This window comes from Bidens hawaiensis, unplaced genomic scaffold (assembly GCF_021521415.1).
Source record: "Bidens hawaiensis isolate Kalapana, Puna unplaced genomic scaffold, B.hawaiensis_p1.1 tig00000905_1, whole genome shotgun sequence".
Taxonomy (NCBI): domain Eukaryota; kingdom Viridiplantae; phylum Streptophyta; class Magnoliopsida; order Asterales; family Asteraceae; genus Bidens; species Bidens hawaiensis.
In genome coordinates, this window is record NW_027491053.1 from 2,861,709 (window position 1) to 2,877,737 (window position 16,029).

Consider the following 16,029-nt stretch of genomic DNA (forward strand, 5'->3'; position numbering starts at 1 on the left):
AATTAAACGATTCCAATTGGGTTTGGTTCCTGACCCAAAATACTAACTTCCAGAAGTGGAACCAACCAATTTGGACCTGTCGAAAAAAGGTTATGATGTCGGGAAGACAGACCAGAATACGTCATCCCGCATAAGATTTCACACTCGATTTTATAAATTCATAAAAACCATTCAAATCTAGACCAAAAATTATGTATTATACATTTCTGGAAACTAGACTCAAAGTTGAACATTATGGAATCAAGAATAGATCAAAAAAATGGATTAACATTGCGTTACAGACCCTACAATAAACGTATACAAATCTGTCAGCAAACTGTTATCATCAAAACTCAATCTTAACGAACAATAAGCGCGTTAATATGATTAATTAAGGGGTAAAAGACATGGGGAATCATATAACCGACCTTGAATTGAAGTTTTCACGGCTGAAACATGGCTAGGAAGAAGAAAAACGAGCAGGGGGGTCTTAGCTGTGATCGGCTGCTGGTAGGAGTTAGGGTTAGGGTTTGTTTTGTTTTATGATATAAAAACAAAAGTTATATCCAAGTCCCTCCAAATTGAAGTGTGTAGCAACTTGGGTGGAAAGTTAAGTGAGAAAGGTGGTTCGAGGGTGGTCAAGGAGCCCTCGGAAGGATGTCGGGTCAAGCCCGAAGGTGTACGCAATCACTACAAGGCTAAATCTTTTATCGGAAATTTACGGACGTTACAAGTCTACCCCCTAAGGATGGGATTCGTCCCCGAATCCCGCTACAGAGGAACAAGTGCGGGTTGCGAAAATTCAAAACATCACATCATACACAGAACGGGTATAAATAGTACCCCTACTAATGATTTCGTACTACCTCCTAGCCAAACGATTACACACGAAAGCATTCGAGAGGCAGATAAATAGACAGTGTAATGTAACAAATAAAATGATCACAAGGGTTACCTGCAATGGTGTCCGTGACCTCCTTTGACTCCTTTGTCGAGATACTAAAGGCACTCGCCTTAATATTCGGTCTTTCTTCCATTTTCCCCTTCAAGGAAGTCCCCTGCTCGGACTCCCCCGCCCTATCGGTAAGGCAATTTGACGCTAAATGTCCAGACCCCCTACATCGGAAACAAATCAAAGTCGGGCACTCATAGCTGGCGTGTCCAGTCTTCCCACAAAGAAAACAAGGCATAGCCCCAGGCCTGCATTCCCCCCGATGCGGCTTCCCGCACTTCCTGCATCCATCGCTATACCCCTTACTCTTACGATCCGACGTCTCCGTCCTCGCTTTCTTCCCAGCCGACACAGAATCATTGACCCCATAATGTTTGCCGTTGGAGTTAGAGCTCGGTTTCCAATCCTTTCCAGATTCAGTTGGGCTCACCATCTCTCTCTGTTCATACAATGTACCTGCTATGGTAACCACCGAATGGAAAGAGCTCATGCTGGTGGTAACCACACCCCTACGAACATCTACCGGTAGACCCTTCACGTACTTTATGATTCTTTTATCTTCAGGTGTAACTAGATCAGGACATAGGCGAGCCATTTGGTTGAATTTTGTGGTATACTCTCAATATGACATATCACCCCGCTTCTAAAACTTAGAACTCCTGCTCCATCTTATCTAATTCATGCGGAGGGCAAAAATGATCAATAACTAACTGTTTCAACTCTTCCCAAGCCATCCTTCTAATAGAACAATTACCCATAGCCTGAGCTAGATTATCCCACCAACACAGCGCCTCGGAACGAAACGAGGCAGTAGCATAAGTTACCATATCCTTCTTTTTGCACTTACTAACCCTCAATACGGCTTCCATCTCCCTAACCCACTGATGAGCTGCCAACGCATCTTTAGTACCATCGAAAGCGGGAGGGTCGCACTTCTTGAAATCCCCATACGAACAACCTCTAGAAGACACACTAAACGCACGAACTTCTTCCTCCTTCTCACTTGACACCACCACCTCGTCTTCAACCTGAGTCTCTTGTCCCTTTCCCTGCTTATCCGCACTCTTACCAACCATTGACTCTTTTGCAACCCTAACCGCCTCAGCAACAATCTCGGGAATAACGCTCTGAAGAACCTGATAAACCTCATCTGCGATGACAGTGCGTATAGCAGGACCTAAGACGGGGTTATCCCCTTCCTCTTGAACAGGGGTTTCCTCCTGCTGGGATGTAGGAATCTCACTCTCCGCCTCGGCACGCGGCTTACGACCACGGCCGCGAACATTCAAACGACCACTCTTAGCAGTACGAGTATTAACCATGACTTATCCCTACAAAGACAAAATTTTAACTTGGTCAAGTACAAGTGGTATTTAGAACATGAAAGGTAATGGTAAACTGCTAATAACGTTGATCAAGTGTTATTAATTGTTTACTTTACCCGCCCATCCTAAGCACCCCTGCCCCTAACCATATTAGCATCCCATCTAACATTTAAGCAAATAGGCTCATAATAAAACTCTAATGCTCCTAAAAATGAACAAACAAATATAAAATTTACCTCTTGGCGTGCAGCTACTCGCGGTTGGCATTTATAGTATTTTCTTTTACAGTTCGAGTCCAAGCATTCGGGAATGCTCGAATCCCTCGAACCAGGGCTCTGATACCAACTTGTAAGACCCCGAATCCCGGGAATCCTACAGTTGATAATCACTTCCACAATTTCACAAAAATTTAAAACCAAACCATTCTTTGTATTTAAAAACAGTTCAGAGTGAATAACAGCGGAAAAAGTTTAAGTATTAAAAGTCCCAAACACGGGTACAGGTGTCCAAAATCAAATGTAAATAAAATATTTGCTTAATTTGAATTCCTTGACCAGAAATGCCTTCAACCTTCCGAGTAGCATCCCGCACGTCCAAGCGGTAGCATCCACTTCTTAACCTGAAAGTCAATCTAACATACACACAAAGTCAGCTTCAGCTGAGTGAGTTCAAGTTTTCATAAACAATAATTCAAACTTTATTTCAAAGTTATAGTTATAAACAATAGAGAGGATAAAAGTAAAATAAATAATATAATTCACCAAGTAATACATTCATCGTCGAACACACGTACACGGGCCTCTCCACCACCAGTCAAGACTCGAGTAATATAGTTGACCCGGACGCGGTAAGACCTAAGCATGTGACACGAGCCTCTCCACCACGGATCAAACCCGAGTAATATATTTGACTCGGTCACAGCTTACACATCCAAGCACGTGATACGGGCCTCTCCACCACGGGTACAACCCGAGTAATATATTTTACCCGATCGCGGCTCAACATTCAACGGGCCTCTCCACCACGGGATTTTAAAACCCGAGTAATATATTTGACCCGCCAAAATGATGATCACGTCACACGGGCCTCTCCACCACGGGTACAACCCGAGTAATATATTTGACCCGACCGTGAATCACCATGCACACACACATCAATAAGCCTACTCATATCATTCTTAGTCACGAGGAACTAAATATCATCACACAACCGTAGGCTATAAGGTAACACATACCCATACATACATACATACCTCCATACATACATACTGTAGGTTCCCAGCCGGATCTACACGGAATATCTCGTTCTACGTAGGTGCGGAATCCCTACGTAAGACGTTACGAGCGTAGAAGACAATACGAGCTAACACGATCGAACACACGTTACAATAAACAAAGACACGTTGTATTGCAACTGGAAACACGTGATACAATGATCACTGATTACACAAACTCTCTGACTAGTTACAACTCGATTAACAATGAATAACTGATTAACTTAAAACGGCCGTAACCTAGCTGATTATATAGGCGACAACTTCGCCTAGCATGTTCAGGCGAAGTTATCCCTAACTTCGCTTGTTCCACAAGTTCGCCTATATCAAGCGAACTTGTGATAACTTCGCTTACATACATAACACAAATCCAACTAACAGGATTACAGACACTTGACACTGAACTACTGACATCATGCACCAACAGACTCCCCCTTGGCAGTAGCTTCATATCTCTATCTTCAAGCACGTGTCTCGTAATCTTCAACAATCTTGCGTCTTTCATCTTCAAGCATGAACTCCTTCGTGTACACAAACCGAAACAACTCTTTGATATTTCCTCGCTTCTTCTTTCCAAGCAGGAATATATAATATTTTCTTCTCGTTCAGCACCTGCAGATCAGCTTGAGACAAGTTCACTAGATGCATCGGATCATAAACTCTCAGCAGCTCTTGTTCATCTTCATCCTCCATTACTGCCTCAGCTGTTTCACAATCTACATACCACCACTTCAGATCTTTGAGCACATCCTTGGGCATTTGTTTCATCGGCACTTCTTTTAAACACCGGATCGGCTTATACTTCATGATCATCCAAGGCTTGCCATCTGCTCTCAATCCTCTATCTTTGTCTTCAATAAGTTTTCCCTTTTGTGGTTTCAACAGCTCGAACTTCTTTTCTTTTATACTTTCCTTCCAAACAATCTTCCCAATGACTCTAGCCATGTTATCATCACTCCTGTTTATCAACCCCAATCTGGCTAAGTCCTTCACTTCACATTCAGGCAATGTATTCAACGATCTCAACAGCCTTTTGAAGTACTGAACACCATCATACCTTTTAATCACGAAGAGCCTCAACTGCTCATCATATATCCAGCATATAATCCCCTTTCTCGATTCAGCATAACCTCTAATGTTGTAACTTTTCTTGAACATAGTAGGGACCGCCGGTTTCTTCGTTTTTACAAACCACTGAGCATAGCCTTCTTTACATCTTGGCTGCTCTTCCCATTCCATCTCATCACTTCCCATATCTGCCTTATCAACATCCGGAATCTCATGCTCAATATTCTCTTCTACAATCTCTCCCTCTTCAATCTCATTATCAATAACTATCTCTGCACCAATCTTCTCTATCTCTTCAATCGGTAATACATCATCATCACCTACAAACTCATCATCCATCTCCTCAACATCTACTACCACCACATCATCACCTGTACCGCCCGCTGCCCTTGTTGACTCCCCCTGAGATGTGGAAGTCCCAAGAGCTTGTTCAGTTCTTGGAAACTCTCCACCTGCACCTTTCGATGCATTGGGATCATCGTCTCGATCATTTCGCTTCTTAGTCCTCAGCTCATCGCCCTTACAGCTCGTCTCCCCCTGAGATGCCAAGAACTCCTTCAAAGCATCAACGATTTTGCCATGTTCTATCAGCAAGGACGACTGTATCTGATTCTATGTAACTAGGCGCTGAATAGCATGGGTCTGGATAAGATTCACCCTTGATTGTTCTGCCACGACCCGTTCAAGTGCTGCTATTCATTCAGAGTCTGATAGGGTTGCATCGAAATCAAACCTCAGATGTGATATATCTTGAGTGTACTGAGGAGGGATTTCCAATGTAACCGGGACCTCAAAAGTAGGCGTAAACGTAACCGCAGGTGGCAACGTAACTGACAACCCTGCAGTGGCCACAACCGTCGACTCAATAAATCTTGCCACGACCTCCGTTGGAGTAAGAGTTGGAGGTGGCAACGATACAATCTCAGGAGCCGAAAGTTGGAATGTAGTGGGTGGGAGGCCGAATGAGGATGAGGTAGCCACCACGGGAACGTCTGTGGCGCTTGGCCTTGTAACTTGCAATGATGAAGGGACCATTGTCATACCGGACAGTGCGGGTGGGGTGAAACGGACCATCCTTGAGCTCTCACCAGCTCCCGATCCTGCACCTGCCCGTTCCCTTCTTGATCTGCGAATCAACTGATGTACTTCTTCTTCATAATCTGACTCGCTGTCATCATCAGTTCTCTTTCTTTTCCCATGAATACGTTCTTGATTTACCAAAAATCATCTCGCTACATTCACATCATTATCAGAATCAGAATCAGCTACCGTTGTAGCTGTCCTAGTCACATTCACACTCGAAACCTGTGCAATCGAGACTTGTACATTTTCCTCTGGATCCACCCTCTCCATGTCAAAGAAGCCTTGACCACCAAATTCAGCATCAAGGTCTACATTCTCCTCCGGTGACACAACAGGAGCAGCAGGTATAGCTTGAGGTGCTCCAGCCTGTTGTGGTGCCGGGTCCCGAAACTCGTCCCCACGAGCTGGCACATACTCCGGGTTGATCAAGTACCCGAATAAAGGAGTATGTCGAGGACGGAGCTCAGGTTTGCTCCTCGCAGTGGATGATCTGCATTGGGCGAAGATCCTTTTGCTCACACTTTCTACATATCTGATCGGGCGGCGCTGAGGTAGCGTGGGAGCAACATGATTCAAGATCATTTGGAGAAATCTTGGATACATGAGAAATCTCTCACGCGCCACCGCTCTTCTTTGTCGATCTATTTCGTAGAAGACCATCTGACTAAAGCTGTAACGCTTATTATAAGTCAGAGCAGTCATCGCCGACTGCATGGTCGCGCCCATCCCATCAGTACCAGCCTTTCTCCCTGACATGCACACGATCATGACATGCATGAGAAAGCGCCACTGATCTAGTAAGAACCCCTTCCGTCTCTGAGTATCTCCCAAGGGACCAAAATATCCCATCCTCAGAAACGCACCATCTCGGAATGGAGCCACGAAATCTGTCGGATCGTCTCTCGTCTCATCTCCAAACTGCAAAGCCGCCCGGATTTGTTCAGATGAGAACTGAACAATCTGATTGTTGACCGTTGCTCGCATAACCGGGGGCTCGACGCGACAGTCATATTCCACGGTCTGCCAAAAATCCTCAATGTTTGGCAAGGATATCGGCAGCGTTGTGGTAATCGCGTGGAATATACGCGAGCGGAGTAAGAACGTGATGATCTCGCGGAAATCATCAACACCGCTCGCATCCGGGTCTAATGTTATGTACATGTTATGACCCGGGAAAAACTGTCTTTGGTTATCTCCTCCATCATCACCACCTGCGCCGCCTGCTCCAGCTACAGCAGCCATTTCTGCAACAAACAGGCTAAGTTAGATAAACGTCACGGCAAATCACAAGTTCGCCTGTTACCATGAGCGAAGTTGTGATTTATTCTGTATAGGCGAAGTTAGAGGTGGGGCGAAGTTGGGAACAACTTCGCCTCAACTTGAACTTCGCCGGATAACAGTTAAATAAAAAGGGCCAGGCGAAGTTAATGATAACTTCGCCTAACCACAACATCGCGTCATAAACTGTTACATAATTAATTGTCAGGCGAAGTTAAGAATAACTTCGCCTAACCTGTAAGTTCGCCTGAATATGAATCGGCAACAGTTAGGTTTTCGAATCGACGTGTAGTTGGTGAATTTGGAGATTGAGGATCTCGTAAAACATGTTTTTATGAAGTTCTAGACGATCAATATGATTACGACCACGTAATAACAAGTTTGAAAATCGGGTATTGATTTTTCGAATAAGCGAGGTCGAGAATCGGGTCGAAACGACCGACGATTAACGGCAATAACATTGATTATACGATATTATAACCCTACACACCTTTAGATCGAGTTAGAACTGAGAAAGTGTAACACAGATGAATCGAGATCGATAAGTTCGCTTAGGGTTTCAGTGAGTAAGTTCGCCGATTTGAAAATAATGAACAGTCTGACCTTAAAAATCCTTTATATAGGGGCGGAGTTATACCGGCGAAGTTATGGATAACTTCGCCTATTGCAGGCGAAGTTATGCACAAGTTCGCCGATATTAAACTTTACAAAACAAACCCCTATAATTTGAACAATTTGCAATTAAGTTTTAAAACATCCTTTAAAAAGTTAAATGATACGATCAAGACCAAGTAACCAGGTATAAAATCATACAACTACATAAGTAAAAAAAAACTTTTAAAAATTAAAGTACACGGGATCAAATTTCAGTCTCGACAGGGACTACCATGTTTTAGAAAAGATCCGAACAGGAATCATACTAATTAAGTGACTGTCACACAGATCCGTGTTCAGCTGTATTATGACATAAAGAAACAGGTTGTAAGCAGGTAAATAACTTAAAATGGTTTTCATCGCTTCTGTGATACGGGTTAGGTTCAATTCAGCTCAAAACTTAAATGGGCAACAACTCAGAGATTATGATGCCTCCTATCTATTCTCAAAGCGTATTTGGCTTTCCCCAAGTCACCCCGAGTTGACCTCGACCCGTAGTGTCTGATGAAATAGTAATTACTCTTCGATCTTCAGACTCTTCTTCCCGTTCTCTATCTTGCATCTTGATTGAGAAGTCTTATCATTATGAACTCTAGAATGTCTCAATAACACACACATTTTTTTTATGTATTTACAGAACTTCAGATAAACTACTGCAAGTCCCGAATCTGGATCACTGCAGTTTCTTTACACGCTATCTTCACGGGAATCAGAACACTCACGGGCTCGTGTATGACTGGGTAATCGCTTTTCTGCCTATCATTCGGAAAGATATATATGGAGACATACACAACTCTTAAGGAGTTTCCACGTAAAATCGAGTAGATTTAGTTAGTATCACTTCTACTTTTACGCACCATAAGAAGCTACCATGACATACAATGACTGTTCTAAAGTCTTTTAGGCCTAATAACTTCACTAGTTAAGCACACAGAATCAGTATATCTATCACTTTCCAAGGTTGGATCAATTTTCTGTTAAACATAGTAAAGGAACTTCTTACGAAGTAGTAGACTTGAAAATAATTTCATCTCCCTTAAAAACAATTTTAACTTCAATCGCCTCGATCAAATTGAAGTTTTCAGGTAAACGGCTATCCTGAAGATCCAATGGATCAGCTGGACCGACCACATACAAGTATGTGTCCTTCTAACTAAGTATGATCGACTAATTTTCAGCGAAGGAATAAAAACACATCATAAACCGCCCCGGTCACTTTCAGTCATCTGGTTAATGGCTATCCTCATATTCTACAAGTAGAAATGAGGACCAAACATATCCGAAGATATGTCCTTCAAACTGAGGCAACCGACATAATTCTAAGCAATAGTGACGTTTTTTTTTTTTTTTTTTTTTTTTTTAAACAAAGACATGAAAAACATGGTTACTCGGGATTGATCATCCTATTCAGCTCAACAAGGTTTTGAAAACGATTTTTGTCAAACGCTTTAGTAATCAAGTCAGCGAAATTATCTAACGTATCAACCTTTTCGAGCACAATCAGTTTCTTCTCAGCACAATCCCGTATAAAATGATGACGGATGTCAATGTGTTTAGTTTTTGCTATGCTTTACGGGATTGTTAGTTACTGAGATAGCAGCAGTGTTATCTATGCAAATAGGAGTATGAGTGAAATTCAGACCATAATCGCGCAATTGTTGTTGTATCCAAAGAACCTGGGAGCAGCAGTTCGATGCTGCCATGTATTATGCTTCGCAGGTTGAAATGGCGACTGAGGTCTGCTTCTTGCACTGCCATGACACTAATCTGCCTCCAAGAAACTGACATCCACCTGTTGTTGACTTCCGATTCTGATTGCATCCTCCATAATCAGAATCTGTGTAGGCGACCAACTCCAAGTCTCCTCCTCTCGTGTACCACAACCCCAGCTTAGGTTTGCCTTTGAGATAGCGCAATATCCTCTTCGCACCCTTCAAATGAGATTCCTTTGGGTTTGCCTGAAAGCGTGCACAAAGACAAACTGCAAACATAATATCAGGTCTAGAAGCAGTTAAGTACATTAAAGAACCTATTATTGCCCGATATTGGGTTGGGTCCACGTCTGCATCAATGTCTGAATCAGCACCCAGTTTATGGTTGACGCAGACTGGAGTATCAAATGGAGTGTTGTCCTCCATCTTGAAGCGTTTGAGAACATCATGGACATACTTAGTCTGATGAATGAACATCCCATCTTTCTTCTGATCAACCTGCAGTCCTAAAAAGAAAGTTAGTTCACCCATAGCACTCATTTCAAACCTTTTTTTCAAGACGGCCTCAAACTCCTGACACATGGCGACTTTTGATGCAGCAAAGATGATGCGTCCACGTAGACTTGCACCAGAAGAAAGTCGCTTCCTTTTCTCTTAAAGAACAGTGTGCTATCGATCTTTCCCCTTTCAAACTCATTCTCAAGCAAGTAGTCGGATAGTGTAGAGTACTAGGCACGAGGGGCCTGATGTAGCCCATACAGTGCTTTACTTAGCTTGTATACGTGATCAGGAAAGTCTGGGTCAGGAAAACCCGGAGGTTGCTCAACGTACAAAACCTCATCGACTTTACCGTTAAGTAACGCACTCTTCACGTCTAACTGAAATACCTTCATCTCCTTGTGTGCAGCAAATGCCAAAAACAATCGAATGGCTTCCAATCTCGCCACAGGAGCAAACACCTCATTGTAGTCAATCCCCTCTTGCTGATTAAAACCTTTTACAACCAGCCTCGCCTTGTTCCTGATAATAATCCCTTTCTCATCTCTCTTGCATTTAAAAACCCATTTGGTGCCAATCGCATGCACATTCTTCGGTTTTGCAACCAAAATCCATACCTCCATCTTCTTGAACTGGGCTAACTCTTCTTGCATGGCTTCGACCCACGAGCTGTCCTTGAGAGCCATTTGATAGTTCTTTGGTTCAATCTGGCTGATGAAGCAGGTGTACAAGCATTCGTTAATGATGCCTGATTCTTTAATGCTTGTGTAAACACAGGTGTGCTCATTCAAGCTTTGTCTTGTTTGTACACCGTCAGACAGATCACCTATCACGTTCTCCAAAGGGTGATTTTTGTGAATTCTCGTAGTCGGAACCGAACTGACTTGAAGATTGTCTTCCAGGTTCGAAGGTATCTCATCAATGGGTGATTGTTGTTGAGAGTGAAACGGATTGAAGAATTCCTCTTCTGTAGAGGCAGCAGGGGTATCGACAGCATTTGACGAGGAAGGCTGACATTCATCATACTGCGGTCGTTGCACCAAAGTGTCTTCCTCATCGTAAATCAGCTTCGTAGCAATTCTCTCATCAACTTATACACAATCCAAATAAGGCATGTTAAAAGATTTAAAGGTCTATCATAGTCGAAAACGCCAGCGGGTCCCGTGCTTGGTTTTGGTGATTTGTAACTTGCGATATCAGTGTTACACACCACCTCAACCTTGCTGGTCGATGTATTAAAGACTCGTCTGTTGGGAGTCCCAACAACATATCCGACTAAAATACCTTCGTCGGCTATTTCACCAAATTTAGAATTTGTCTTTAATATCGAACACGGGGACCCGAATGGTTCGAGACCACTCAAGTTGGGCTTTCTCCCATGCATAAGTTCATAACATGTTTTATTCAGTCTTTTAGCAGTTAAAACTCTATTAAGGATATAACAGGCTGTTGCAACAGCTTCAGCCCAGAACACCACAGGAAGTTTCGAATCAGCCAGCATGGTTCTGGCTCCTTCAATTAACGTTCTGTTCTTCCTCTCAGCCACTCCATTTTGTTGCGGAGTATACGGAGCGCTGTACTGGTGTTCTATCCCTTTCTGTAAGCAGAAGATCTCCATCTCATAATTTTTGAACTCTGTCCCATTGTCACTCCTGATGTATTTAACAATTTTCCCCATGATATTCTCAACCTTGGTAATCAAATTTTTTACCATCTGAACCGTTTCATCCTTTGACTTCAGGAAATATACCCAAGAATATCGAGAGAAATCATCAGTTATCACCAAGCAGTATGATGTTCCACCTAGACTTTTTACATTCACGGGACCGAAGAGATCCATGTGAAGTAGGTCTAGGGTACTGACTATAGAATTAACCTTCTTGGTGTGATGGGTTTTCTTGTGTTGCTTTCCCTTTTTGCATGATAGGCATTGGTCTTCAAAGTTGAAGTTTTTCAAGGGAACACCCAGCACCAGCCCATTCTTGACAATGTAGTTCATTTTCCGAAGATGAATATGCCCCATTCTTCTATGCCATAACTCGGACTCCGATTCAGTTTCTTTTGACAGAAGACACGATTCTTCTGTGGCCATCTCAGTCGACCTCATGTCCATAATATACGTATTCTTTTCTCTTGGAGCCTTCATTACAATCCAATCCTCTGGTATCTTGAAACCAGGATACAGTACAATCGCCTCATTCTTGGTAAAGTGCACTGTATAGTTTTTGTCACAGATCTGCGATACACTCAGCAGATTATGCTTTAGTTCTTCAACGAAATTCACTTTCTCTAAAGTCATTTTTCCATTAGTCACCGTCCCAATTCCTGTAATCCTTCCACCGCTCTCTCCAGCAAAACTCACTCTTCCTCCTTGAACAGGTTTCCATTCGTGTAACAAGTTCTTGTTACCCGTCATGTGCCGGGAACAGCCGCTATCCACAACCCATAGATTGTTTGCAGCCCTGTTCAACTGTTCCTGCACGATTAAAGCAGAGGATTAAAATCTGGGGACCCAAGACCTATTGGTCTTGGGTCGATACATCCCGTACTTTGGCTGTCCAAAGTTAGTATCAAAATAATTTCTGTAAGTCCTAAAAGGATACCTTCTTGTAGATTGACTATGAGGCCATCCAAACCTTCGTGAAATAAATGAATTATTACTTATGGTTTGGTTGTTAGCAGTGAAAAACTGAGATCGTTTTCTTTGAAAACCTGGATTAGTCCAATTTCTGAACTTTGATGAGTTTTCATTTTTACCATTATAGTGATTACTGTTAGTTCTGTTCTCAGTTTTCGAAGGCCACACACCTCTGAATCTCTGCTTCAGAGGGCAATCAGCAATTATGTGTCCTAATTGATTACATCTGAAACAACTCATGTGTTCAACTTTCTTTTCAATAGTTGTTTTAGATGTTGAGGCTGCATTACTTCCCGTTTGTCTCACATATGGTGGGACATACGGGTTTAGTGGAGAATTCTTTTCATATGATTTATGTTTCTCTCCACCTTTTGGTAACACTGCCTCTTCTTTTGTTTCACTCGACTCGGATGACTTGTCCGAGTTTGATGAGACAGGACTAGGAACAGAAATTTTAACACTCGAAACAGGCTTACTTGTTTCGCCTTTACTAACTTCTGGTTCTTTAATAGTAACCTTAACCGGAACTGTCTGACCAAAATCAACATCAACAGATTTCTGATTACTAGGATCATAAGTATAATTATGATTGTAAGGTGGTGGAACTTCATGATATCCAATTCCTCCCCTTTTAACTGGGGAACCTTGATCACTAACGAGGTGATCAAGTATAGCGGAGGAATTTCTAAATTGCTCAAGTTTTCTGTTAAGTTCCACCACTTTCACCTGGTGATCAGCTATCTGTTTATCCCTTTCAGCTATTAGTTTGGTTTTCTCTTCTAACACTTCATAGCTAAGATCAATTACTTGTATTTTCTCAGCTAGACTGGCTTTAAGACTTCTAATATCTTTCTCACTAGCTTTTATTTTTACCTTATAACTGTTTTCTCTAGCTTTAGTGAAATGATGATCTTCTTTTAATGTTTTAAATTGAGCATCCAAACTAACAAACAGATCAGTTATAGTTGTCAATTGTTCAGACAGATTTTCACATTTAGTACAAGGGAGTTTAGTACTTACCTCGGTGAGCTGGTCTGTCACTTCTGCCATGTAAGCTTCATTTTCTCCAGTTACTTTCTCACTTCCTGCAGTTTCGATGTTCGCTAAATTTGCCTGTTCGAACACTTCCTCAACATGCAGATTCCAGTTGTACTCCCCGTTCTGTCTGGATATCATGGCTCTATTCTCATTACCACCCCCACTCTGTTGTGTAGACCTGTTCTGACTACGTTCAACTCGTTCATTTGTGCACTCCTTTGCAAAGTGTCCATTTTGTTGACAGTTATAACATCGCACCTTTGACTTGTCAAAACCTGGTCTTTCACCAACAAACTTTCTACCTGTCTTCTTCATAAACCTCTTAACTCTTCTCACAATCATCGCCATCTGCCACTGCAGATCCATCTCTTCCAGATCATCAGCATTGATCTGATCATAGTCTTCGTCCAAAGTTGCAGGATCAACAATCTTACCCTTAATGTAATTTTCATATGAAGCAATGAAAGATGCATAGAGAGCAAACTGTTGTTCAGCAGATTTAACACTCATGGGCATCTTTGAGTAGTTGTTTTTCGAAACACTTGGGGAAAAACTACTCTTGGTTGCTTGAGGTTTAGAAGCATTTGATCCACCAGCTACAAAACACACATCACCATTCATGTTGAGAGATACATGACCTTCATGTGTTGAGTTAGCGCCCGAGTCTCCCTTTGAGTAGTAAGCAGATGATTCAGACTTCGAACTTGAACTTTAGTTAACTTTTGCACCATACATTCTTGGATCCTGAACCTGATCAGTTGGTGTCTCTTTTCGAACCATGTTAAGTTCAAAAGTTCTTAGTTTGTTGACTGCTGTTTCCAAGTCATAGTCGGCAAACTCTTTGTCTTCTCTCATCAAGACAGTGTACATCTCCCATTTCGGTGGGAGAGCATCAAGAAGCTTTTCAACGATCTCATCTTCTTTGTAAGCAATGGAATAATTGCTTAGTTCTGTCATCAGATGATAATATCTCGTGATGATATCATCAAGTGATTCATTCTTCAAGTACTTGAACACCGAGAATTGGGTTTTAAGTAGTTTAATCTTTGATGAACGAATCCCCACATTACCCTCAAATCGGTTTTCAAGCGCTTCCCAAAGCTCTCTGGCAGTTTTATACTTCCTGAAGGTGTGAAGAATCTCTTGTGGAAGAGCCATTGTTATCGCTGCATGAGCTTTGCTTTCAGCCTCATACATTTTCTTTTCTTCTTCTTCCATCTTGTTGTATTTCTTAATCTGATCACGACCCTCATACTCAGCAGTTGGTGGAATGTATCCATCTTGAATGCACACCCACATTTTAGCATCTTGGTACTTGACATATTGCTCAAACCGATCCTTCCAAGCCACGAAATCGGTACCCTTAAGCATCTTCGGTGCCTTAGTAGCTGAACCCGCTTCCACTTCCATCTTCACCAGTTCCGTAATATTTATTGAAGTCATCTTTCACGAAACACAAAGAAACTCGAAAAATAAAAATTTTATTCTTAACAGTACTGTAGGCGAAGTTGTGGATAACTTCGCTTAAGTCTTAACTTCGCTTATTCTTAACTTCGCTCCCCTTTTTAAATTCGCCTGATTCGGCGAAGTTGTAGATAACTTCGCTTGAGATAAGCGAACTTGTGAAGTAGGCGAAGTTCTGGATAACTTCGCTTGAGATAAGCGAACTTGAGAGGTAGGCGAAGTTGTGGATAACTTCGCTTAACCTTATATCTTCGCCTAAACCCTACAAACAGTGACGGCAACTTCGCCTGATGAACACGATGATTTTGCAGGTTTGATTTCTGGATTTTGCGAGGTATGCGAAGGTGTTATGGGTTGTTTATGATGGTGGGAGGTGAGTAGGACACAAAAACTCGGTAAACTCGTCCCGCGAATAGTCAAACGGAACGATTTCTACACCCGCGTGATAATCCCGAACCACACAATCACGAGCAAATGCTCTGATACCAATTGTAGGTTCCCAGCCGGATCTACACGGAATATCTCGTTCTACGTAGGTGCGGAATCCCTACGTAAGACGTTACGAGCGTAGAAGACGATACGAGCTAACACGATCGAACACACGTTACAATAAACAAAGACACGTTGTATTGCAACTGGAAACACGTGATACAATGATCACTGATTACACAAACTCTCTGACTCGTTACAACTCGATTAACAATGAATAACTGATTAACTTAAAACTGCCGTAACCTAGCTGATTATATAGGCGAGAACCTCGCCTAGCATGTTCAGGCGAAGTTGTCCCTAACTTCGCTTGTTCCACAAGTTCGCCTATATCAAGCGAACTTGTGATAACTTCGCATACATACATAACACAAATCCAACTAACACGATTACAGACACTTGACACTGAACTACTGACATCATGCACCAACACATACATATATATATATATCTATATATATATATATATATATATCATCCCATACGGGAACCAAGTAAATAGGTCTACTCATATTCAATTACTACCAAGTCTATTAACATCCTCTAGTCTAGACCATTAATAATGTATGTAACCTTAA